Source organism: Pseudonaja textilis, chromosome 8, assembly GCF_049901715.1.
Source record: "Pseudonaja textilis isolate UNSWEBS1 chromosome 8, rPseTex1.2, whole genome shotgun sequence".
Lineage (NCBI taxonomy): Eukaryota > Metazoa > Chordata > Lepidosauria > Squamata > Elapidae > Pseudonaja > Pseudonaja textilis.
The window spans coordinates 51112902-51137901 of record NC_141997.1 but is presented as its reverse complement, the minus strand read 5'-3'; the positions used below and the strand labels follow the sequence as shown (position 1 = coordinate 51137901).

Sequence of the window (25000 nt, the reverse complement as noted above, 5' to 3'; positions counted from 1 at the left end):
TTCTCTTCTATCCCCATCCCAGAATTTAAATAATTTGATGCTAATCTTTCCTCTGGTGGGGAAACTCCATGCTTCTCTAGACAGTCACCTAGCTGAAATGATATGACCAGAGGGCTGCACTAGAAGTCTTCTTTCAACTCTGTTCTGATTGACTGACCTGAGTATTACATGATGAGGTTGATGGTGGAGTCTTCATATTGGAAGACATCAACTAAACTAAACTAAACTAAACTAAACTAAACTATAACCCTAACCCTACCTAACCCTAACCCCAACCCCAATCACTAAACTAAACTAAACTATAACCCTAACCCTACCTAACCCTAACCCCAACCCCAATCACTAAACTATAACCCTAACCCTACCTAACCCTAACCCCAACCCCAATCACTAAACTATAACCCTAACCCTACCTAACCCTAACCCCAACCCCAATATACTAACCCTACCTAACCCTAACCCCAACCCCAATTACTAAACTAAATTAAACTAACCTTAACCCTAACCCTATCTAACCTCAACCCCAACCACTAAACTAAACTAACCATAACCCTAACCCTATCTAAACTCAACTCCAACCACTAAGCTAAATTAAACTAAACTAAACTACACTACACTACACTACACTAAACTAAACTGTGGGAGATGACTGGACTGAGCCCAAAGGAAGGTTCAAATATGCCATAAGTCCACCCTGAATTCCTTTCTTATCTCCCGCTCATTTCCCTTACTTATTAGTTGGCCAGATTCTTGTAGACAGTTTAAGTTTGCAATGAATCTTTATGCTCGTTTGAACTGCCTGAATCTCCTGATTTCCCCAGCATTTGACAAAATTGGTTGATTGGTTTCACACACACACACGTATGCTGGTTGCATTCCACACAGCAAAGAAGGCCCTATAAGTGTCACAATTGTCCTAATCATTGTGAATCGGTCTGCGTAGAAAGCCACTTCTTACAAAAGCTTAACTTTTTTTGAAATAATACTTTTTTGGGGGTTGAATGACACTGCTATGTTTGTTTAAAATGTTTGGGCAAGCAGGCACAGATAATTATAAATACAGGTAATCCTTGATTTGCATCCACAATTGAGCCCAAAATTTCTGCCGCTGAGCGAGACGTTTGTGAAGTGAGTTTTTCCCCATGTTTATGACCTTTCTTACCTCAGTGGTTAAGTGAATCACTGCAGTTGTTAAGTTAGGAACACGGTTGTTCAGGGAATGTATCTTCCCCGTTGACTTTGCTCGTGTCAGAAAGTTGCAAAAGGGGATTTCAGGAATCGTCATAAATACGAGTCACTTGCCAAGCATCTGAATTTTGATCAGGTGATCATGGGGAATGCTGTGACGGTTGTAAGTGCGAAAAATGTCACCTGTTCCATTGCCATTGAAACTTTGTCATGAGGAGGAGGAGAAGGAAGAGGAAGAGGAGGAGGAGGAGAAAAGGGAAGAGGAGGAGAAGGAAGAGGAAGAGGAGGAGGAGAAAAGGAAGAGGAGGAAGAGAAGGAAGAGGAGGGGGAGAAGGGAAGAGGAGGAAGAAGAGGAGGAGAAGGAAGAAGAGGAAGAGGAGGAAGAAGCAGAGAAGGAGAAGAAGAGGAGGAGAAGAAAGAGGAGGAGGAAGAGGAGGAAGAGAAGGAAGAGGAAGAGGAGAGGGAGGAGGACGAAAAGAAAGAAGAGGAGGAGGAGAGGGGAGGAGAAAGAGAAGAAGGAAGAGGAGGAGGAAGAGGAGGAAGAGAAGGAAGAGGAAGAGGAGAGGGAGGAGGAGGAAGAGAAAGAAGAGGAGGAGGAGGAGAAGGAAGAGGGGAGGTGAAGGAGAAGAAGAGGAAAAGAAGGAAGAGGAGGAGGAGGAAGAGGAGGGGGAGAAGGAAGAGTTGTAAGTCAAGAACTACTTGTATATTAGCGGGACTACAGAGTTTAAATTGTGTATTTCTCACCACTGTTAATTGGTAACCTCTCTTCCTAAGTATGATTAAATGATCTTTTCCACCCAGTAGCATAAATTTATTGCTTTATTTGATACCCCTTCCTCTAAGTTATTTAACTTTTGGATTGTATTTTCTTTATAGACACATTAGTCCAGTTTTCCACAGCAGAATTTCAATCATCCATTCTTCCAGACAGCCTCTGGTTTCACACCATGGCCTGGCTGATTTAAATTGTGATTAGACCAATTTCCTTTAGCAGCTAAAAATCTTTATTCCAGAGATATTATACTTGACCTAGAAGTGCTGCATGCTTTAAAACTACTGTAAAAATGAGGTCCGTTAAAAGCAGAATTTCCGTTCGATCCAAACGGGAGTTTACACGCATATATTTTGTAGCGATGCACACACCTAAAATGGAAACTGGGATTTTAGGTGCAAAACTATGTGTCCAATTCACACGTGGCCAATAAAGAATTCATTCATTCATTCATTCATTCATTCATTCATTCATTCATTCATCTATTTAACAGTAAGCTTTTCAGAATTGAAATCATCCTGGACTTTTATTTGGATACCCAAGCTGGATATTGACAGTTGGTTAGTTTTATTCCCTGTCGATCCTACAGGGGATCCTACATAGATTATGCAGGGGTCCAGTAGATTACATTGGAAGCATCTTCCACCTCCGAGCCATCTTTATATTGTGTAATTTGTCCTTATATGGTAGCCTTAGTTGCTCCTTCGTATGAATCTCATTCTTTAATTTTCCTCTGTGTTCAGTGATGGGACCCTTCACCCTTCCCCACTGCACAATTAAAATAAGGCCATTTGTTTGATGATATCTTTTAAAGTAGTTTGTAGCCCCTTTCCCTCTCATTAAACCACTATTAGCGAGAAACAGATTTAGTCATCCTTCAAGTATTTTCATTAAAGTCAATGGACCTTAAGCTCGTCATAAGGCAAGGACCAACACAATGGAGCTTAACTAATTCAACTGGATCAGGAAATATAATTTTTGAATTCTTAAGATGTTGGCCGAAATTACCGATGGAGATACATTTCATCATTTTAACTGTCATATATATTGGGGACCTCTAGTTGCCAAACCGTTAAACTTTCTGCATTTATTTATTACAAATCTGGGTGGTTTAATAAGTGGCATATGTATATTAGATATGCTAATTATGCAAATTGGTTGTGGTGGATTTGATTGTCTCTTCCTGCATTTCTGCCAGTTGCCTTAACTTTATGGGCACCGCCTTTCAGGAAAAGCAGTCAAAATGAAAAGTCGGAGCAATCTACGTGTTAAGAAATATTTGTTTCGGTAGCTGGCCTCAGTTCTTGGCCGATTGGATTTGGGATTAGCCAATGAGTTGTTGAAAATTCAGATGACCCCTTTTAAAAATCTTTTTATAAGTCTGTAACCTTCAGAGATTTTGACCTCTGAGCTGTTGATTATCCTGATTCTGTGAACCTGTTCCAGTTTTTTTTTTAAAAAAAACAACAACCACAGGAACAGAGAAATGGATTCCGCAACTATCCCACTTAGCAACAGAAATTTTGGGCTCACTTGTGGTTGTAAGTCAACAAACACCTATAGTGTTTGCTTGCAAAATGGGACCTCCTCCATTCCCACGAGGTTGTGTGTGCTTGCTTCTTCTTGGAGGACACACACATATACAACTTTCCTTCAGTGTGAGAAACCAAGATACTGTAGAGTTCCTTCGTAGAATTGTGATGCAGAAGACTACTACTACTACGTCTCGTCCTCCTCCTCCTCCTCCTCCTCCTCCTCCTCCTCCTCCTCCTCCTCCTCCTCCTCCTCCTCTCTCCTCCTCCTCCTTCTTCATTTTCCTCTTCCTCCTTTTTTTCTTTTCTTTCTTCTCCTCCTCCTCCTCCTCCTCCTTCCTCCTCTTCATTTTCCTCTCTCTTTCTTACTTTTCTTTTCCCTCTTCTTCCTCCTCCTCCTCCTCCTCCTCCTCTTCTTCCTCTTCCTGTTGTGTCCCTTCTCCCAGCATATATAACAAAAAGAGGTCTTCAAAGAAAATGAAAAACACAGCTGCTATTTCCTGCACAGCTGTCAATACTCCTTTTTTTTTGACTTTTTAATGCTTTGGAGCTTGTGATAATACAGGGAGGGTAATACTATTTGTTGAAGAAGTTGTGTCATATGAATAATTAAAAGGGCTTCAGTTTCTTTATATTAGTATCTCACATTCTCTCCAAGGCTGAGAAAGATTAGCATAAATAAACATGGGCCCTCCAGTATCCAGTCTGTTTAAAACAAAGAGATATTATAAAAAGTTCTGGTGTCTTCTTTCATAAACAAGGCTTGCAAAATTCTAAGTATTTCAGGTTCATTTCAGGTTAACAGAGTTGGAAGGAACCTTGGAGGTCATATAGTCCACACACACACACACACACTCACCCAAGTAGGGGACCCTACCCATTTCTGACAAATGGCAGCCCAGTCTCTTCTTGAAAGCCTCCAGTGATGATGTTGGAGACAGATTGAGAAGTCTAAAAGTTTAATTGAGAATAATCCTGTTTAGAGTTTTATAAGTCATTTGGAACTTTTGGAAACTGAATGTTAGGCAAGCAAGAGTGAAATCATAAAGGGCCTAACAAGAACAGCCAAAGAACACTACAATTGTCTATAATTTTGTAATCCTTCCAGAAAAAAACCAAAAACAAATAAAAGAGAGGTGTTAATGACAATACCATGCAGCTAATAAGACTCCTGAGAATTGTGTAAGTTAGCAAGGTTGAGTTTCGTACTGTTTCTTGGCAGCCTTTTAGGAAGTGGTTTGCCCTTGGTTTTTCTTAGGGCTGAGGGTGAGTGACCAGCTCAAAGTCACCCAGTTGGATTTGGGGCCAAAGGCACAACTAAATCTTGGGTTCTAGTGGGGCTTCTTCTAATCCAGCACCTTGAAACGCAAAAAAAAAAAAAAATGTAGATTAAGATAACTGGGGTGGAGGAGACTTGAAGATTTAGTAGGGATAAGACACGGACAATGAAATCGAAGATGTGTTCATTTAAAAATAAAGTTCCATTAAAAGGATGGTATTTACAGCCAGATAAAAGTCTTGAGAGGACTCAAACTTCCTGCTTCTATTTTTATACTCTAAATATTATGCCATGCTGGGCAATGAATATCATGAGTGAATTGATAAATACATATTGCAATCCCTAGTGGTTTTGAGTATTCTTTCTTTCTTTCTTTCTTTCTTTCTTTCTTTCTTTCTTTCTTTCTTTCTTTCTTTCTTTCTTTCTTTCTTTCTTTCTTTCTTTCTTTCTTTCTTTCTCTCTCTCTCTCTCTCTCTCTCTCTCTCTCTCCTTCCTTCCTTTTCCTTCCTTCCTTTGTTTCTTTCTCTTTGTTTGTTTCTCTCTTTGTTTCTCTCTCTCCTTCCTTCCGTTCTCTTCCTTCCTTTCTTTGTTTCTTTCTGTCGATTTGCCTTTCTTTCTTTCTTTCTTTCTTTCTTTCTTTCTTTCTTTCTTTCTTTCTTTCTTTCTTTCTTTCTTTCTTTCTCTTTCTTTCTCTGTCTCTTTCTCCTTCTCCTCGTTCTCCTTCTCTTTCTTTCTTTCTCTTTCATTCTTTTCCTTTTCTTTCTCTCTCACTCTCTTACTCTCTCTCTCTTTCTCTGCTGGTCTCTTTCTCCTTTTTCTCTTTTTCATTCCTTCTTTCATTCTCTTTCCCTTTCTTTTTCTCTCTTTCTCTCTTTCTTTTTGTCTCTCATTCAATCCCCCCTTCCGCCCCCAAACAAAAACACAGATGGCAGGCCCTTAAGCTTTATTAAAGTAGGAGAATGTCAATATATTAACCTTTCCATGCAGAATACCAGTAAAGAAGAAAAAGAAAGGGGGGAAAAAACGTTGAAAGAGCATCCAACTTCACTGTGATCCATTCCTGTCTGCTGGAAGCATTGTTTGAGATGAAAAGGAAGAGTTGAAACTGAAAAAAAACGTTATTACAAAGCTAAATTATTAATTGAAGGACATGAAAGAGGAAAGGGTGGCAGGCAGCTTTTCTGATCCATCTCACCTCTTCTCTGAATCCAGTCAGCACTGTAGTTTTCCTAAGTACCTTTTTCTTTAATCAGATTAGCTTTCATCAGATATTCTTTGTCCCCCTGGCTCTGATTATTCCATCACTTATAAGGCGTGGTTTGCTTCTAATGCTCTCCTTGATAGTTTCTGAAGGGTTGAGGCACTTCTGGCTCAGTGTGGCATTCTCCTGTGGATGTGACTCCCATGCGCCGGTGCTTTTGCACAGCTGAAGAACAATCACAGGTGCACAACTGCATTCGCTGTAAAAGCAGCTGACAAAAATAAAATAGGAAAACGTGTAGCTAAGTCACCGCAAACCCGTAACAGAAGCCTGTGATTCAAAGGAGAAATGTTAACATTTTTCAAGCATTGTGGCTTTGTGGGAGAGTAAGAGAAGGAAAAGCTTAGATCTTTCGGTTTTTTCCCCCCAGAATTAAACGGAAAACGTTAACCTTTTTATCTGAGCTTCAAGTTCAAGACTGGCGTTCTGTCTTGAAGCCAATATGAGTCAAGATAATTTGGGACTGGGTTTTTTTTTTTTTAAAAAAAATCACCCACAGTAGATGCAAATCTGTCCCTCCTAGCTTTGTCCCAGATTTTTTTTTTAAAAAAAATACTCCATCCAAATTCTTGCTTCAGTAGATCCGATTTGATCTAGGGAGTAGCTTGAAGGAAAGAACTCCTGAACCAGGGCTCTTCAAATTTGATAGCTTTAAGACTTGTGGACTTCAACTCCCAGAATGTTACCTCCAGTCATGTTAGCTCAGGAATTCTGGTGTCAGTGTCCCATAACTTTGAGACAGGCATCTTCTCAAAAGTTCTTTTTATTTTGGATAGTAAACTGGCACAACTGGGGAATCCCGAATCTGAAAGTTTCAGGCTTCCTTGCAATAAGTAAAAACTACAAATCCACCCCCTGCACCCACCATGGCATCATGTGCCCCAATCACCATCCATCCCAACTTGAGACATCCCCTCACTCAGGTACAGAAACAACATGACCTTGACTTAGAAAAAGAATGCTATTGTGTCTAACCATATACACTCCAAGAAATTCCCCCCTCCCACTTTCCCCAGGCTCAAGAATGTGGCAGCGTGGAAGCTTCTATTGCTAATATGGCTTCCCAAAGCTGACACCTTCCTTCCTTCACCCCCTCTCCTTCCTTCCTTCTTGCCTTCCTTCCTTCCTTCTCTCCCTTTCCTTCCTTCTCTCCCTGTCCTTCCTTCCTTCCTTCCTTCCTTCCTTCCTTCCTTCCTTCCTTCCCTCCCTCCCTCCCTCTCCTCCTTCCTTCCTTCTCTCCCTTTCCTTCCTTCTCTCCCTCTCCTTCCTTCCTTCACTCCCTCTCCTTCCTTTCCTTCCTTCCTTCCTTCCTTCCCTCCCTCTCCTTCCTTCTCCTTCTTCCTTCCTTCTCTCCCTTTCCTTCCTTCCTCCCCTTCCTTCCTTCCTTCCTTCCTTCCTTCCTTCCTTCCTTCCTTCCTTCCTCATTCCAGAAAACCTCCACTCCAAACAATAACTCTGAGACAGACATCTTCTCAAAAGTTTGTTTTATTTGGATAGTAAACTGGCACATCTGGGAAATCCCAAATCTGAAAATTCTGGGCTTCCTTGCAATAAGTAAAAAACTACAAATCTACCCCCTGCACCTCTCATTCCATCACATGTCCCAATCACCATCCGTCCCTACTTGAGACGGCCTCTCCACCAGGTGCGGAAACAACCTGACCTTGACTTAGAAAAAGAATGCTATTGTGTCCAACCACATACACTCCAAGAAATCCCCCCCTCCCATTTTCCCAAGCTCAAGAAAGTGGCAGCATGGGAGCATCTGGTCTCAATATCGTTTCCAAAGCTGACATCTGGGAGTTGTCCACAAGCCTTAAACTTCCAAGTTTGAAGACCCTTGTCCTAAACCAGGGGACAGTAACCTGCAGTTCTGGAGACACATATGGCTCTTTCATCCCTCTGCTGCGGCTCCATCGCTCAAAATGTACATCATCACCGCCAATGCATGACACCTGCCCACCACGTGATTTATTGAGCTTTTCAAGCCCTGGTAGGCCAACCATGGATAAATCCAAGAAAAGTTTCAGAAGAAAAGAGAATGTTTAATTCAACTGTATATGGTAGTTTGGTGGCAGCTCAGGAAATAGCCAGGCATGGGAAGGGTTTTGTGGTTCCCAGTGTTTTCTTTTCTGTGGGAAATGGGTCCAAATGGCTCTTTGAGTGCCCTGTCCTAACCCCCTCAGGTCCTTTGAATCTCCACAACTGTAAGTGAGGAGCTCTCCATGGTGCTACTATCAACTCAAGGTGTGGTGGTCGCCTTTTGAAGCCCTCCATGACATGAGTCACCCCAATGAGACTGGCCCACCCAACCCATGCTGTCAGAGGATACAATCCACCCCCACTGGTCAAGGAATCCTGGCTGTTGGAGACCAGGAATCTTCTGCATTGTGGCTCCTGCCCTCTCTGGGATATCGTTAACCTCCAGCTGACATCTGCTCCCATTCTCCTGGCCTTCCATAAGAGCCTGAAGTCCTGGTTCTGCCAAATGGCTTGAAGACCCAACTGGGGAGTCGCACACTGAAGGTGGTTGATGGGCGAAGAGCAGATCCCACCTCCCCCTTCCTGCACAGCCTGTTCTCACCCTTCCCATCTGAATTAAAATTTGCATTTTTACTGTTACTCGTAATATTTAGATCTCATGGTTTTACTGCTTTAAATGTTGTAAGTCACCCAGAGTCATCTATGGATGGCAAATAAATTACACCTGTATCTACAGTATATCTGTCTGTCTGTCTGTCTAATCTACCTACCTACCTACCTACCTACCTCCCTCTTTCTCTATCTCTCTGCCTCTATCTATTTTTCTATCTCTATTTATTTCTCTCTCTAATCTCACTGTCTTTTTCCCTCTGTCTATCCATCTATCCATCCATCTATCCACCTATCCACCTACCTGCCCAAAACCTATCCCCTATCTTCCTACCTCCATATCAACTCCCTCCCTCCCTCCCTCCCTCCATCTATCTATCTATCTATCTATCTACCTACATCTATCTATCTACCTACATATATCTATCTATCTACCTACCTATCATCCATTTATCTACCAACCTCTCTCTATTTCTATCTCTCTATATCTATCTATCTATCTATCTATCTATCTATCTATCTATCTATCTATCTCTATTTATCTTTCTCTCTCTCTAATTCTCTGTCTTTTCCCCTCTCTATCCACCTATCCATCCATCTACACACCTATCCACGTACATGCCCAACTATTGTCCACCTACCTACCTACCTACCTATCTACCTACCTACATCTATCTATCTATCTATCTATCTATCTATCTATCTATCTATCAGTTCTCTCTCTGTGTATTTGTATATATGTCTGTCTATCTATCTATCTATCTATCTATCTATCTATCTATCTATCTATCTATCTATCCATCCATCCATCCATCCATCCATCCATCCATCCATCCATCCATCCATCTATCCTGTCTGTATCTCTAGCCATCTGTCTACCTGTCAACCTATGTAAATCTAGATTCCCAGTTGGACGGCAGCAGGGGGCGGATTTCAGATTTGTGGTCCAAGGACAGGTAGCATTTTCACTGTTATAGATTTTTGTCTCTAATCCTGTGATGGCGAGGCTGGGTAACAGAAGGAGAATTAAGTAAGTGCAAAGCACAACATGATGTCAGATGGATTCAGATTGGTTTATTAACCTTATTCCCGCAATAAGCCTCTTCTGCAGCACAAAAGTTATCTGAATGCCTCTTCCATTGTATACACAGCAGGGTTTTTGCCGCAAAAAAATCCCCCACACCGACGAGAAATGATTGAATCTTTTTAATTCCAAAAGGATTTCTGAGTAGCTTTTCTCTCAATTAGATGTAAATGGAACTGATGGATTTGACTGCAGTTGATCTCTTAAAGACAGGAAAGGGAGGAAGAATTGGGAACAATTGATTATTAAATGGGGATCAAAACTTCAAAAGACAAAATTGGAGATTAGACTAGTTATTAAATGATATTTTCTATATTATTTATATATTTTGCAGTGCTGGAGAGGGACTGTATCTGCTTTATCAATGAGAAAAGAAACAGATTTTAGATTATCTTGGGACAGGAACTTAATTCGGCTTCTGTTACAGTTAGATTCAGCTGTTTGCTTCTGCTTTCTATTTAATTAATTGTGAGCCCTATTTTGAAATATTATTATTTGGGGATGGCGCCGGTTTATTCATTATATCTAATGGGTTTTTAAACTATCTTTCATGCTAAATTATCCTTTCTGAGGCATTTCTGAAATAGCACAAGAAGATCGCACGAGACAACTCTTTAAAAATATGATTAATTATTATGTATTCTACTTTCAAATTATTATTTTTTCCAACACATTTGCTGTAAGACGTAAGATAAACATTTCCTTACGAATTTTCTTTGTCCAACAGTCCTTACTATATCTTATTTCTGATTTGTTATGGCAGCACCTGGGCCAAATACAGGTAAGTCCCTGACTTATGATGACAGGTGAGGCCAACATTTCCGTTGGTAAGCAAGGCATTAAAGGACTTGCCGTCCATTTTTTGGCGACACTTGTTAATGGAAGGTACAAGAAATAGAGTAAAATCATTTAGATATCATCATGATCATCTTCACAAATTAGAGTAACCAATTTGTAATTTGTAAAGGTAGTTTTATTAGCTGCCTTTATTTTTTCCAAGGTATCTTTGGTCTAATATCTTTCCCCTATATTTATTTTGTGCACAACCTTGCACATATTTATATGTATCTATTTGTGTAAAAAAAAAAAAGCCATGAAAAAGCGAACGAGAAAGCATACCGCATTACATGCGGGCGGAGGGGGTGGCGAAAGAATCACACAATCTGATGTTTAGGTAACTCATTAAATCACGACAACCTAAATTAATGTCAATTAGTCTTCCCGTTGAACTGATTGAGTGCCACTTTATAAACAAGGAGTGAGTGCTTTCATCTATAGTCTAAGACGGTGAGTTGGGAATAACTCTTTTTAGTGCCGAACAATTATGGCATATAAAGTTGCTAATTTAATAGAATGATAAAATCAGGCTGCTGCTGTTCGCAAGGGGTTTTGGGAGAGCCCCTAGCTAAGATTCTGTCTGGTTCGGCGAACCGGTAAATTCCAGGTCCCGCCCGGCCTGCCCCTTCCCTCCCAAGAATCTCCAAGCAGCCCATTTTGGATGCCAGGTAAGTATAGGGCCCACGTGGAGGCTCTGGGAAGGTGAAAAGTGGGCCACCGGGGGGATCCTGAGGCTCTCTGGAGGCCAGAAATGGGCCTGGTTCTGGCCTCCAGAGGGCCTCCAGAGCCTGGGGAGGCCATTTTCACCCTCCCAGAGGCTCAAGAAAAGCCTTCGGAGTCTGGGGAGGGTGAAAACAGCCCCCCCCTCTATGGTGCAGGAGGCTGACTAGGCCACGCCCACTATGGCCACACCCTCTCAGCAACTGGGCAGAGAACCGTTGCTGAAATTTTTGAAGGGGTGGATAAATTTTTTTATCCACACCTGGATAAAATCCAAATTGGGGATACTCAATTCAGCCGCGAATTCAATTCTTTGGGCTGCATTTATCTTTACGGCACCCCACTGATGGTTTTGAAAATAATCCAGCCAAAATATAACATTAAGTGGACTAGATCATGTGAGTGAGTCTCGTGTCTCACTCATATCGTTTTCATTTTTCTTCAGTTCTGTTCCGTTCTTGGAAACTGCCTGGACAAAGCCCTGCAGAGACTTGGAGAGATTTGAGCTGGGCTCAGCTGGCAAATGTTGCAGCCTTATACAGCTCTCAGTTCTGGGTCTGTAGGGAGAAGACTCCCCAGGTAGCCCTTAACTTACGACCAAAATTTCTGTTACTAAAGTGAGATATTTGTTAGGAGAGTTTCATCCCATTGTAGGACCTTTCTTGTCACAGCTGTAAAGGGAATCCCTGCAGTTGTTAAGTGAGAAACACAGTTGTTAAGTGAATCTGTCTTCCCCTTGGACTTTGCTTGCCGGAAGATCATAAAAGGGTATCACGTGACACGCCCCCCCCCGCAATCGTCATAAATATGAGCCAGTTGCCAAGTGTCTGAATTTTGATCACGTAACCATGGGGATACTGCAATGATCATAAGTGTGAAAAATGGTCATAACTCACCTTTTACACCGATGTTGTAACTTTAAATGGTCACTAAATGAACTGTTGTAAGTCAAGGACTTCCTGTGTACACAGACAGACAGACATGGGATACAGATAGTCTTCAATTTACGAGAATTCATTTAGTGACTGTTCAAACGTACAATAGCATTGAAAAAAGTGACGTGTGACTGATTTTCACATTTACATCCATTGTAGCTTCTCCATGGTCACATGTGTTGTGGCCCACCAGTGGCCAGCAGAGCTGGCAGCAGATTCGGACAGTGAGGAGGTTAAGGAGGAACATGGGCCAGTTCTGGAGTCTGAGGCAGAGATGGGGCCAGGGCCATCCGACAGTTATCAGCTACCTTCGGAGTCGGAGATAAGTGGGGAAGAAGAACAGCTGGAGCCTGTTCCCAGTGTGTGTATGCACAGAGCTGCCAGGAGAAGGAAACATTTAAGGAACAAGGGTCAACTCAGGAGTAAAGGCACAGGTGAATGGCCCCTCCCATAGGGAATAAATAGCAGCAAAAGGGGAATGGTGTTTGCAGGAGACAATTAGTTCGTTTAATTAGTGTGAAGATTTGTTTGTGACTCTCAGAGACTCCTAGCCAAGTATTTCCTTCGACAGTGTTGCACTTGGAAGCTCTCAGCCTGGCAATTCTCCAAGCCTGATAAGGTCTGTGGTTGTAAATTCACCCTTGAAAGACTGTTTGCTGGGAGTTTTTTGGATGTGAATGGTAGGAATTCACATTAGCCTAATAAAAGAGGTTGTCATGCCCCTGTTAGGATCTGACTCCAAGGGAGAGGAGGAACAGCCAACAGGGAGTGGGATGTGGCTCCGGAGGTTGTGGAGGAAACTGGGGAAGGGCACAGGCTGGCTGGGCATTCAGAAGACCCAGGCCCATCCCCTCTTCATCCTAGGGCATGCAGGGAAGAGCGGATAAGGGACAAATGGGAATGGCATGGTCTATGGGGGAGGAAAGAGTCTTGATCCCCTTCATGGGCTGCAGCTGTGAGGACTGTTTTAAAGGACAAACTGCACATGGGCCAGTGCTGGAAGCAAAGCATGAAAATATTTCTAGTCTGTCAGTTCTTATCTGAGTTCTGGCATCCTTCCCAGTGTGTGTATTTCGATATCTGTGGACGTTTTTAATCTCTTATCCTGCCGGGTCTCCTTAATTGCTTCAGTGTGGTTTGTGTTGTTTTTATCTATTTATAATTTATATGTTTTGAGTTTGAACAGAAGTTCTTCCTTTTTGCAACTGTTTGTGGGGGAGTTTTTTCTCCAGTCAATGATAATTAGACCTTTGGACGTCTGATGATCAAAGTCCACAGGGAAGCCAGAATCACTTAAACAACTGCTTGTAGATGACCTATTGTGCACAAATATATCCTTTGATATTGTTGTCAGCCTGATCATTCAGAGGCAGCAACACGTGACATCCACAACTGTTATTTTGGTTATCTCAGATGGTGCAATTCTATCCAGAACAGGCTGAATGAACTCCAGTGCAGGGGTGGGATTCTACCGGTTCAGAACGGTTTTATAGAACCGATTGTTAAGATTCTGTGCAGTTTGGAGAACTGGCAAATTTTGTCCTGGCTGGCTCCGCCCCTCCCTGCCCAGTCAGTCCTTATCACACATGCACGACATCTCTGACTGCCTTCTCCTCAGCCCAGTCATTCCTTAAGGTATTTCTTTCCCCGCTCCCAACGATCAGCTGTTCTAATGATCAGCTGTGCTGGGCTCCCCCTCGCTGTCTTATTGCTTGCCCAGGAGGCTTCCCTGAGGCCCAGGGGGGTCCCAAAATGGGAGGGGGGGTTGCTGCAGAAAAAAATAAAGAAGCCACGCCCATCCAGTCACACAGCCATGCCCACATAGCCACACCCACAGAACTGGTTGTTAAAATTTTTTGAATCCTACCCCTGCTCCGGTGTCGCGGCCTTGCCAACAAAAGGAAGGTTTTAAGGTTGAAGGAAATCACGTTAGATTTATCTCGAATTCATACATTAGGATCAGGTTTCATACAAGTATAAATAGATTCCCTGGACATATTCTGGCAGCTCCAGAGGCAGCAAAAGAGTTTAAAGATAACCTGAAGTCAATTTGTCTCTAGATACCAGCTCCTTATGACCTTAACCTAGTGTAGCTGGCCTTGATCAGGCCATTCAACAAGGTTACGGGGATTTTTTTTTTCCCTGTCACCTATCCACAAGCCTATTTAAAATGGTTCAGATGACTCCCTACCTGTTAGAGAATAACAGCATAACAGAGGAGAGACATTATAAACAGTATTCTAGTGTTTGAGAGGCTGACCCAAAGAAGAGGGGGTCAATTTATTCTCCAAAGTCTGAAGACAGGACAACAAACAACGGATGGAAACTGATCAAGGAGAGAAGCAACTTGGAATTAAGGAGAAACTTCCTAACAGTGAGGACAATTAATCAGTGGAACAGCTTGCTTTGGGGAATAGTTGACCTCTTCTTCTTTGTGGCAGCTCCTCAAATATTGTAAGACTGCGCTCATGTCACCCCTGGTCCTTCTTTTTATTAAACTGGACCTACGTAATTCCTGCAACTGTTCTTCGTAGCCTCCAGTTTCCAAAACAGCTTGGAGCCCATCCATCTTCTGGATCTCCTTTGCTAGTAACTTTACAATTTTTGGTCAACGTGAGAATGACCCAATGGTTCAAAATAGACCAGACTTTGAATAACTTGAAAATCTCTTGAATAAGTCCCATAAAGAGAGAGTGAAGTTGAGTGGAGTGGAATGGAGTAGAGATTAGATTAGATTAGATTAGATTAGATTAGATTAGATTAGAGTAGAGTAGAGTAGAGTAGAGTAGAGTAGAGTAGAGTAGAGTAGAGTAGAACAGAACAGAACAGAATAGAATAGAATAGAATAGAATAGGAGTTGTAAGGGACTTTGGAGCTCTTGTAGAATAGAATAGAATAGAATAGAACAGAACAGAACAGAACAGAATAGAACAGAACAGAATAGAATAGGAGTTGTAAGGGACTTTGGAGCTCTTGTAGAATAGAGTAGAGTAGAGTAGAGTAGGGTAGAGTAGAATAGAATAGAATAGAATAGAATAGAATAGAATAGAATAGAATAGAATAGAATAGAATAGAATAAGAGTTGGAAGGGATTTTGGAGGCCTTCTAGTCCAACCCGCTGCTTGGGCAGCGTTTCAGACAGATGGTCGTCCAATCTCTTCTCCTCGGACATGTTGTATATTCTATCGATAATAGTTTTAGTTTGGCTTCAGGAGTCCATTAGCCGCGCGAGATAATAATGTTCTACCATCTGTATGATCGTTGGAAAGGGATTCTGGAGCAAGTTTTTAAAAATCCACAGAATGTGAATGTTCTGTCTTTGGGGAAAAAGCTTATCAAATATTCAAAAGTAGGCAGGGAAATAATGAAGAACAGTATATTGTAACCGAGCTGATGACGCTAACGGAGATAAACGGATGCAAGTGTGAACGTGTCTCCGTAACCCACCATCTCTCCGTGCTGGGCTGGTTTCCTGCAATTTCTCGACAATACAGTGTCCCTGGGAAAGTCCTTTCTCCAAAAGGCAGCTTCCAGGCTGAGTAGCGTTGCTTGCATCCGCCTTAAATTGTACCCTTATTTAAACATTCCTAGTCAGCTTCTTGGCTCTTTTTTGGAACCCGTCTCCAGCGTGTCGCCTTAAAACACGCGGCAGCCTTTAATTGTGTTGTTATTAATCTCCTGCTTCTTAATAATGTTGGTGTCGAAAACTGTGTTATTTCGTAGGAAGATGGGCTACAGAGCAGAGAGTAACATCAATTGCTGAGAGGCAGCTATTCTAGAAGACGTATAGCAGAGAGACCCCGAGTATCTCCATGTTATACTTGCATTAAATGTCATTCAGCAATTTGTGTTTGCGGTATCTATCCTTCTCGACTTCGGGGTGTATGAATTATTGCTTCAGGTAATAAATTCTGCATTTCCCCCCCTTTTTTTTTCTAGGTTGCTGGTTGGGTCCGATTACTCAGCTCTGCTTTTTACCCGTCTTCCATCTGATTCTATTTATTGCGAGCAATTTTGAGTTTTGTGACTCTAATCCCTGACTAATTATAGTCCCTGTTTTGTGAGGTTGAGGAATACCTTGATATAATTTGTGTTCTTTGAGAAGGCATAAACACCATGGATTAAAATGGCTATTACCTGGCTTAATCTGTGCTTCTGCTCATGTTATCTGGCTTTTCTAAAAATAATAAGAGCAAAGACTTAAGCAGCGTGGTGCAGGGATTTAAATGTTGGGCTAGAAGCAGAGAGAGACCCATCCTAGTCTCACTTACCAAACAGGACACCTTCAATGAAAGAATAGGAGTAGAGAACATAGTAGAGGTAATCCTTGATTTACTCCAGTTCATTTAGTGACCGTTCAAAAGGAGAGGTGTGCTGGTGTAGAGGCGGAGCTTTCGCCTCACAATCAGGAGTTCAATCTACAGGTAGAGGCAGATATTTCTCTTGCTAGGCACAATGAGAAAATATCTGCTGAACAAAACTCCGCATTGGTGACAGGAAGAGCATCGGGCCATTAAAATACTCGGCTAACTTTGTTCAGTTGCCCAGACTCCTCACCCCACTAGGGATTATGGGGTCGTTAAAAGATGATGATGATCATTTAGTGACTGTTCAAAGTTACAACAGCACTGAAAGATGGGACCATTTTTCATACTTACGACCGTTCCACCACCCCAATATCACAAGATCAAAATTCAGTCACCTGGCAATTGACTAGCATTTATGCCTGTTGTAGTGTCCCTAAAACAGGTGATCCCCTTTAACAACTTTCTGACAAGCAAAATCATCGGGGAAGCCAAAAACATTAACAACCTAACTTAACAAATGCAGTGATTCACTTAACAACGGTGGCAAGACAGGTCATAAAATGGGGCAAAATTCACTTAACAACTGTCTTGTTTCGCAGAAATGTCGGGCTCGGTTGCGGTCATAAGTCCAGGGCAACCTGTATTTACTTACTCGTGAACTGCATCGTATTCATGTTCTCCCAGGCCCAACAAATGGTTAGAAAGACCCCAAAATGGTCTCACCCTCCTTGAATGGGAAACAAATTCCATTCTGATGACTGGTGTAGCTTACACCGTAAAGTTGGTGGAGATCCTGACCCCAAATGTTTTGACATACTATGCAAAAACTTGCTGTTTATTCTGAGAACATTATTCCCTGGTACACTGAGGGTGAACCTTTTTGTTGTGGTGTGCCGAAAACACGCAGGCGCGCCAGCACTCACAATCCAATGCGACCTGCCCCCCCCCCGCGCACGTGCACGCCTCCCAAACTTATCTGCACTGTGCATGTGTGCGCTTCCCGGCTGATTTTTGGCCCATTTGAGGCTGTTTTCGCCCTCCTGGAGGCCTTCTGGATCTCCTTTGCTAGTAACTTTACAATTTTTGGTCAACGTGAGGATGACCAAACGGTTCAAAATGGACCAGACCTTGAATAACTTGAATATCTCTTGCATAAGTCCCACAAAGATAGAGTGGAGTGGACCGGAGTGGATCGGGTGGAGTGGAGTGGAATGGAATGGAATGGAATGGAATAGAATAGAATAGGAGTTGTAAGGGACTTTGGAGCTCTTGTAGAGTAGAGTAGAGTAGAGTAGAGTAGAGTAGAATAGAGTAGACTAGACTAGACTAGACTAGACTAGAACAGAATAGAATAGGAGTTGTAAGGGACTTTGGAGCTCTTGTAGAGTAGAGTAGAATAGAGTAGAATAGAATAGAATAGAATAGAATACAATAGAATAGAATAGAATAGAATAGAATAGAACAGAACAGAATAGGAGTTGTAAGGGACTTTGGAGCTCTTGTAGAGTAGTAGAGTAGAGTAGAGTAGAGTAGAGTAGAGAGTAGATAGACTAGACTAGACTAGACTAGACTAGAATAGAATAGAACAGAATAGAATAGGAGTTGTAAGGGACTTTGGAGCTCTTGTAGAGTAGAGTAGAGTAGAGTAGAGTAGAGTAGAGTAGAGTAGAGTAGACTAGACTAGACTAGACTAGAATAGAACAGAATAGAATAGGAGTTGTAAGGGACTTTGGAGCTCTTGTAGAGTAGAGTAGAGTAGAGTAGAGTAGAGTAGAGTAGAGTAGAATAGAATAGAATAGAATAGAACAGAATAGAATAGGAGTTGTAAGGGACTTTGGAGCTCTTGTAGAGTAGAGTAGAGTAGAGTAGAGTAGAGTAGAGTAGAGTAGAATAGAATAGAACAGAGTTGGAAGGGATTTTGGAGGCCTTCTAGTCCAACCCGCTGCTTGGGCAGCATTTCAGACAGATGGTCGTCCAATCTCTTCTCCTCGGACATGTTGTATATTCTATCGATAATAGTTTTAGTTTGGCTTCAGGAGTCCATTAGCCGCGCGAGATAATAATGTTCTACCATCTGTATGATCGTTGGAAAGGGATTCTGAAGCAAGTTTTTAAAAATCCACAGAATGTAAATGTTCTGTCTTTGGGGAAAAAGCTTATCAAATATTCAAAAGTAGGCAGGGAAATAATGAAGAACAGTATATTGTAACCGAGCTGATGACGCTAACGGAGATAAACGGATGAAAGTGTGAACGTGTCTCCATAACCCACCATCTCTCCGTGCTGGGCTGGTTTCGTGCAATTTCTCGACAATACAGTTTCCCTGGGAAAGTCCTTTCTCCAAATGGCAGCTTCCAGGCTGAGTAGCGTTGCTTGCATCCACCTTAAATTGTACCCTTATTTAAACATTCCTAGTCAGCTTCTTGGCTCTTTTTTGGAACCCGTCTCCAGCGTGTTGCCTTAAAACACGCGGCAGCCTTTAATTGTGTTGTTATTAATCTCCTGCTTCTTAATAATGTTGGTGTCGAAAACTGTATTATTTCGTAGGAAGATGGGCTACAGAGCAGAGAGTAACATCAATTGCTGAGAGGCAGCCATTCTAGAAGACGTATAGCAGAGAGAATTATCCATTTCCCCACGAACCTTCTCTTTAGATCATTGAAGATCGATCCAACCTAGAAATTTCAGGAGAAATTTCCGGAGATCCAGAACAATTAACCAGTAAAAGAGCTTCCCTCCAGAAGTTGTGGATTCTCCATCACTGGAGGTTTTCAAGAAGAGATTGGGTAAGGATTTGTCTGAAATTGGTGTAGGGTCTCCTGCTTGAGCAAGGGGTTAGACTAGAAGACCTCCAAGGTCCCTTCCAACTCTGTTATTCTGTTGCTTGAGGGGCTGTCCCAGAGGAGAAGGGTTTTATTTTGACCTACTCTCCAAAACACCAGAAGGCAGGACAAGAAAGTGACAGGTGGAAGGAAGATCATTAAAGATAGAGGTCCAACCTAGAACTAAGGAAAAATTCCCTGACAGGGAGAACCATTAATTGCTGGAACGGTGTGTCTCCGGAAGTTGTGGGTGCTCTATTACTGGAGGTTTTCAAGGAGAGATTGGATAACCGTTTGTCTGAAATGGTACAAGATCTCCTGCTTGAGCAGGGGGTCAGACTAGAAGACCTCCAAGGTCCCTTTCCTATCTCTGTTCTTCTGTATTCTCCATTGGGATTAACTCCTGGAGACTGCCTTGTAGTTTTCTTGGCAAGGTTTGGGAAGCGGCTCGCAATTTCTCAAAGGCATTTGTCAAAGTGATGCCTGCAAGCTCATAAGCCCTCCCAAATCCCTTCAGAGCATTGGAAAAAGGGATCGATACGCATTCAGGGATCAGGAACGCCATCTATTTTCTCCGGTGTTCAACAGCATACCCTTAACAGATTTCTAAACAGTGCTATTTCAAAGGAAAGTTTAGACATGTTAGCACAGAGTAGCAAAAGGAAGGTTTTTCTTTTCTTCTTTTTTTTTTTAAAAGTTCCCTTTTCTGAATATTGGCAGTTTAAATTAACCCAATTCTTCATTAGTCATATACCTGCTAATAAAATCTGACAAACTTAATTCGGCATCCGACATAAATTCAAGCCACCGACTTAAAAGTATTTATGCCAAATTCTGCGAGGATGTAGTTGCTATGTTCTGGGTGAATGTAAAGCAAATACTTTTTGATTTCCTTCAAATACTTTCCATTCCGGCCTGCCATTAATTTAATTACATTTAATTAGTATGGCAATAAAAGAGCCACTGCCTTAATTCCCTAGCCTGTTTCCTGGAATTTTATTCCTAAGAGAAATAGGACAAGTTACTGATTAACCGCTGAATGGGTTTGGAGGACGAGGAAAGGCTACAATAATGGATGTTGTGCCACACAGAAGCTGTGTATAGATTGTAAAATTAGCACCGCTATTAATTATCGCCATCGCTTTGTCCTTTGACTTATGCGACACAAAGCAAACGCTTTTACATTCTTTTTTTTCCGTCAGCACACACTTTGGAAAGGTCGCTAAATGAAGCGTTTGGTTCTCGACTTGCAACCATTCATTTAGTGATGGTTTGAAGTTACAACGGCAATGAAACAAGTGTCTTACAGCTGGTTCTCAGATTGATAACCGTTGCAGCTTCCCGATGGTGTCACCTGGTATTTGTTTAGAATGGTTGTAGGGTCCTAGGATCATGGGACATCAGTTTGGCCTAATGGTTAAGGCTACAAACCAGGGGATTGTGAGTTCTAGTCCTGTCTTAAGCATGAAAGTCGAATGGGTGACTTTGGGCCAAACACCTGGAGACTGTGAGTTCTAGTCCTACCTTAAGCATGAAAGGCAGTTGGATGACTTCAGGCCAATCACCAGGAGAAAGTGAATTCTAGTCCTGTCTTAGGCACGAAAGTCGAATGGGTGACTTTGGGCCAAACACCTGGAGACTGTGAGTTCTAGTCCTACCTTAAGCATGAAAGGCAGTTGGATGACTTTAGGCCAGTCACCAGGAGACAGTGAATTCTAGTCCCATGTTAGGCACGAAAGTCGAATGGGTGACTTTGTACCAAACAGCAGGAGACTGGGAGTTCTAGTCCCACCTTAGGCATGCAAGCCAGTTGGGTGACTTTGGACAACTCACTCTCTCTTAGGTCAATCCACTTAAGTTGTTTTTGGGAAAGTAGAAGGAAGAAGGCTTATTAGATAGGTTCACCGCTCTGCTTTAATTGTAAAAATAATAAGGGGATATAAAACAACCATTGCAAGTTCCCCAAGGTCCCATGATAAAAATTCAGGTGCCTGGGAACTGGCATTCATTTATGATGCCATTGTCGTATCCGGGAATCATGTGATATTCATTTGCAACCTTCCTAGCCGGCTTCCAACAAGCCAAAATCAAAAGGAAAAGTCAAATTCACTTAATGACTGTATTATTCATTTCATACCTGTGGCGATTCGTTTAACAGTTGTAGCAAAAAAAAACGACATAAAATCACGGATAACTCACTTAAGGGCCGCCTTGTTTGATTCTCCGCTGAGATTGTAAATCAAGAATTACTATATTAAAATCTGGTTATTGCTAACGTTGAATATATCTTTTCTGTATAATCCGCAGGTACTCACTGATCTATTTTGCCTTTCTTTGGGAAAGGCACATAACTCTTGCTCTCGGATCAGTATAATTGTCAATTTATTTATGAAATATTAATGGAGTAATTTTAATTGAGGAAGGAAGGAATAGTGCTCTAAAGTTGAGAACGCCCTTGGTTATTTTTAGCAAGTAGCTTGTCTCATGTATGTTCATTTTTTAGGGAGGGATGGCATTCAAATGACGTTTACATCCCTCGGAAAAACACCATACTTAAGTCCTCAACTTATGACCACGATGGAACCCAACATTTCTTTTATTTTTTTAAAAAAGAATCTTTTATTTTGACAACAAACATAGTCAAACACAAACACAAAACATCTAATAAAACCATCTTCCCATTGTAAAGTGTGTCGGTTGGTACATATCTCTTGTGCACAACATTAACGATCTTTCCGTCCTAAATTTAAATTAAAATTCATATTATATAAATCAGCTGTTCATATCATATTACATTGTTATCAAGCCATCATTAGACTTCGATTATAAGTTCATGTCATCCTTTTCGAGCAAATCTCAACTTTTACAATGTCTAGTTCGTAATATCATTCATTTCCCAATAATCAAATATAACATGCCATTACAATGTATCATCTTTACTATTACATTATATCTATATTATAGTATATTTTATTTCTCGATTTTCTTATCTAGCCATTGATAAAATAAATCCCATATTTTATAATATTCTTTTTCTTCTTGCTATCTAATTGCCAATGTCAATCTACTCATTTCTGCACCTTCCATTATTTTTGGAGCCCAACATTTCTGTTAAGTGAGGCAATTGCTTAGCATTTAGACTTATATACCGCTTCATAGTGCTTTCCAGCCCTCTCTAAGCCATTTACAGACTCAGCGTCATCCCCCAACAATCTGGGTCCTCGTTTTACCCACCTCAGAAGGACGGGAGACTGAGTCAACTTTGAGCCTGGTGGGATTCGAACTGCCAAATTGCAGGTACCCGGCAGTCAGCAGAAGAAGACTGCAGTACTGCACTCTAACCACTGCACCATCAAGGCTAAACTCATTTGCTAAATGAGTTTTGCCCCTTTATGACTTTTCTTGCCACTGTTGTTAAGAGAATGATCGCGCTTGATCAGTTAGTAACCTGGTTGTTAAGTGAATATGACTTCCCCTATTGAGTTGGCTTCTCAGAAGGTTGCAAAAGGAGATCGCGTGACCCCAGTGGGTGTGGGGGGGAGAAACACTGCAACAGTCATAAGTACATGCCAGTTGCCAAGTGCCTGAATTTTGATCTCATGGCCATGAGGAGGCTCCAACGGTCATAAGAGGGGGGAAAAGGTCATAAACAGGGATGGAATTCTACCAGTTCAGACTGGTTCAGGCAAACTGGTAGTTACGGGGATCATTTGGCCCTGCCCACGCAGCCTTGTCCTATTCCTGTGCTTTATTTCCTTGTTTTTGAGCACAGCTGATTCGCGCGGCAGCTGTTTTACTGACTGGCGACGCAGCGGAAGGGAAGTATTATAGCTAAAAATGCTCTTTATTAAATGCGTGCGTGTGTGAAGCACACATTTTGGCGCATGCTCACCGAACCGGTTGTTACAACACCGGTTGAATTGCTCCAGTGGCCCTAAGTCACATTTTTCAGTACCATTGTAACTTTAAACGGTCCCTAAATGAACCGTTGTAAGTCGAGGATTTCCCTGTATTAAAATTGAATCAATAAAGCCTGTGATATCCATTTCACCCAGTGATAAACCTTGGTCATCTATAATTCCATTTAAGCTGAATTTTTCAACGGAAAGGCCTGGTATATGAAACTGATTGGGGTTTAAGGAACTTATCATAAATTGTCAAGATTAGTGTAAGAAAAGCCTCGGGAATTAGCGTGTTATTGCCGTCCTCCATCCCACCCCAGAGTTTAATTATATTCTCTTCTCTGCTGGCAAACATTTTCACAAGACTTGAAAGGTGATCCTGCACGGCCTAATTTGTTTATCACGCACACAAAAAGTCCTTATGTAATTTGCATCTCGATTCGCCCAGCTTTATAAAGATTGTGGTAGATCAGAGGGGATTCTCCCCCACACCCCCCAAAAAATCTACTTATGGCTGCAGGGGTTATGTGGAATTGTCACAGTGCAGGAAACACAATTACTCAGTTTTGGGGAACTGAAGAGGGAAAGGGGAAAAAAAAAGGAAATTTAAAACCAGAGAGCTTGGAAGTTAATTTTATTCCCATCGCAAGAATGCTGAAAGGGAGTTGGTTGGTGTGTTTGCTTTTGGCTCCGGTGGGTTTTTTCCCCTCCAATAAGTATGGAATTCATGTCTCATTGTGCTTGCAACCTGTTTTGGAAACCTCGTGGGAGATATCACACAATTACGTGATGAGCTTGAAATTAATCCAGGTTTCCGTTATGCTTGGTCATTCTCGATTCTGCTGAAAATGGATGGGAGACGCCTTCTCAAAGGCATTTACTATAAAATCCTTGCATTTTATTAATCTCAAGGGGCTCTTATTCATATTATAGAAAATAGCCACACAAACCCCTTCTGCTTCTGAGAGAGAGGGAGGGAGGGAGGGAGGGAGAGAGAGAGAGAGAGAGAGAGAGAGAGAGAGAGGGAGAGGGAGAGAGAGAGAGAGAGAGATTAAAAATCACAAGAAGTAAGCAAGGTTTCTTTTATTTTTTTTTTAAACAAATATGGCCTTATGACCACATTCGTTAGTTTTTGTGTAACACCTGGAATTTCGACTGTTGAGCGAAATCTTGAGTTTTGCTTCGTTTTACGATGCCGCCGTTGTTAAGTGAATGGTTCTGGTTGTTAGTAACACAAGATTGTTAAGTGAACCTGGCTTGTCAGAAGGTCTCAAAAGGGGACCATGTGACTCTGGGACACTCAGCTGTCATAAGTACATGCCAGTTGTCAAGCCTCTGAATTTTGATCATGTGACCTGCTAACAGTCGTAAGCGTGAAAAATAGTGCTGTTGCAACTTTGAACAGTCCCTAAATGAACGAGAATCATATGTATTCCAAAGAAATGTATTTGTATTTTTCATTTCTTTAAATGCATCAGACTTTTAACAAGAAATGCACACCAAAGTTTCTTGTACAAATGGGAGGTGTGGTTATCTATCACTGGATAGTTATAGCTGGCTTCTTTCTTTCTTTCTTTCTTTCTTTCTTTCTTTCTTTCTTTCTTTCTTTCTTTCTTTCTTTCTTTCTTTCTTCCTTCCTTCCTTCCTTCCTTCCTTCCTTCCTTCCTTCCTTCCTTCCTTCCTTTCTTCCTTCCTTCCTTTCTTTCTTTCTTTCTTCCTTTCTTAAAATGCATTATTTTTATTTCAGAAATCTTGGATGGCTGCTTTGG

At 41.6% G+C, this 25000-nt stretch overlaps 1 protein-coding gene across 1 annotated transcript in view; it reads left to right on the top strand.

The window, feature by feature from the left end:
• The window catches only part of ENOX1 (ecto-NOX disulfide-thiol exchanger 1), a 449429-nt gene that overhangs the window by 89284 nt on the left and 335145 nt on the right, over window positions 1-25000 (top strand). Inside the window, exon 2 of the mRNA XM_087938075.1 lies at window positions 24979-25000. This exon is cut by the window's right edge and continues 63 nt beyond it. The gene's annotated coding sequence lies outside the window, so the exon portion shown is untranslated. The remainder of the gene's footprint in view (window positions 1-24978) is intronic.